The following is a 2,760-nucleotide window of genomic DNA, read 5'->3' on the forward strand; positions in this document are numbered from 1 at the left end:
GTGTGTGTGTGTGTGTGTGTGTGTGTGTGTGTGTGTGTGTGTGTGTGTGTGTGTGTGTGTGTGTGTGTGTGTGTGTGTGTGTGTGTGTGTGTGTGTGAGAGAGAGAGAGAGAGAGAGTTGGAGGAGGCGGGAGGCATTGTAGTGTCAGGAGGGACCAGCACAGCATTCTTCATTCACAAGCAGAAAAACGCCTCCGTCATAAAGTGACCTTGACTACTCCACCAGAACAGCGAGGCCATCCAAGCATCTCTCTCTCTGTCTCACACCCCCTCTCATTCCAAGTGGGTGCATTTCAGAGAAGGCAAACAGCCACATAAACATAAACTACATAAACTGCCTTCTGTCTATAAAATCACAGACAGTTCAGGTTATAACGGCTTCATTAAAAAAACAAGCATTCATTTATTTCTATATCCAGTGTTCACATTATGTAATTAATCAAATGTTACTGTAGGGCAAATCAATAACTTTTCTTCAACACAGCATCATGATAGGCATTTTTATCCACCAAACTCTGCTACTAAATAAAATAAAAAAAATCCTTACAAAAGCAGCAATTGGAAAATCCGTTCAATTCTGCAGGGTCAAGCTCAAGTGTCGATTCTACCATGAGTTTAGAATTATTATTATTATTATATATTTTATTTATTTATTTATTTATTTTAAACAGGACTGAAATCCCACTTCCTTAAAGTGCTAAAATTACACCCCAGACGGTGGCGGGGGCAAAAGGTTGTAATGGAAAAGATGCTTACACAACCACAAGTGTACACGCAAGCAGAAGACGATAGACAGAAAACTGCCTTTTATCATATCCCATCCAACCAAATACAGCTTTTAAGGGATCTTCCATCTCTTAAATGGATGAGCACTGTTCACGAGGAAAATAATGATGGTACGGCTTCTTCTGTGTGCTAATTGAAAACCAAACGGGCAGGTGCTTTAGGAAGTTAGTTGCACACACCCACAAACCCACAAAAAGAGCAGTGCACTCTGCCGACCAAGCATGAGTTATGTGTAAATCCCAGAATAGAGCAGTGGGGATTATGCAAGAACAATACTGTGGCTAAAGGCTTAGTTTCACTCATTTTACAGAGAAAAGACAACTTTTCTGCTGAAGAGCATGAGCAGTATGGCAGAATTCAGTAATTACTGCAAGTGACAGGCTTCATATGTTATGGTTAAATAAGACTTTTTTTTCAAAATGAATTAACACAGATGGAGAGATTGTAACCTGGGTGACAAATGCTGGCAGAATGTCTACACCATATGTCAATTACATGTTTTTATTTATTGTATATTGCTTATTTCCAATTTTGTATTTGTCGACTTTAAAATTGAGAGTGCCTAAGGAGAAGTTCATTGTACAGATTCCTGGTGTTTCCCACACAGATGACAATAAAACTAATTAAACTGTCAAGCCTATTATCCATTGTGACCTGCAACAGTTTTGACAGTTTAATACTTTGCGCTGTAGTTCATTTGTGATTCAAATAGTCCTAAGTTTCAAAACTGAACCTTGTCTATACCACAACTATCGATGTGTAGAGAAAAACAAGATGATGTAAGGTGTACAAACATGAAGTCTGAGTAGCACACTTGATCCAGACCTCTCGATGCTTGTTGAGGAGGCTGCAGCATCACTCCCCTACATGTCTTAAGGCTAAAATATCTGCGTAGAACAAAAAACATTTGTGTCTGAGGAGGCTATTCCACAAAGTTTATTTATCACTAGTTTAAAAAAATCTTAGTACAAGTACACCTACACTTTCTCCCTCATTAAAAAACTCCAGAATTTATGAATTACCACGTTTGGTGTCCAAAACATTGGGTAGTTTGAAGTCACAAAATTATAATCTTACCCACACATCCTAATATTGAGAATAAAAGAGAGCACTAAGAAAGTTCCCCTTTCAGCAGGTGAACGTGAAAACAGACATCTTGTCTCAAACTCACTGCATATACATCATCCTGCACAGTGAAAGTGAAGTGAATGTCACCCAAGTGAAGTAACAATAAGCAAAGCATATTTTTTCAGTTAAAGGAGGATTTTAATTGTAACTGTAGCAAATTAGTAAATCATCATATTTGGGTTTATTTTTTATAGATAAATGATGTATGGTAAAGTCTGGACTGATTTGCCCCTGAAACAGTTTTGAAAAGGGTTAATATTTCAATAAGGCAAATCTACACAAACAAACATGATGTAATATAATCAACAATTTGATTGTAGGTTTGAAGTATCCACCTGCTACCCATTGCAAGCTCAACCAAACGTTATGATACATGGAGCATGTTCTTGTTATAAAGTACTACAAAAGTCTTAGTGGGGTTTAAAACTAAAAGGCTACTGGTTCGCTGATGACTAGAGAGCTTTTTCAAACCTGCTTTGTTACATTATAGGGGCTTAACTCCCTCTGCTCACAGTGCTGGCAGGGCTGGCATGTGCTCCATCAAGTTAAATGGGATGTGAAGGATTGGGCATCCCGGGTCAGGGAATTTCCATAGCAAATGATTGCTGAGCCACCAAATCCCGGCTTCCATTTTGTTCAGCGTTTAGATAAACATACACAACCAGGATTGCTTTTTAGATGATTTCATATCAGGAAGACCCATGCAGTCGTACACATAGGACGGCAGCATTGCAGAATTTCCCGATAGAAACGAGATTACATTTTTCTCTCATCACTATTAGAAACGTTCTCAGGTATGGTTGTGATATCAATGTTTTTGTTGACGTGATTGTGGAAACATGCAGTA

Source organism: Micropterus dolomieu, linkage group LG09, assembly GCF_021292245.1.
Source record: "Micropterus dolomieu isolate WLL.071019.BEF.003 ecotype Adirondacks linkage group LG09, ASM2129224v1, whole genome shotgun sequence".
Lineage (NCBI taxonomy): Eukaryota > Metazoa > Chordata > Actinopteri > Centrarchiformes > Centrarchidae > Micropterus > Micropterus dolomieu.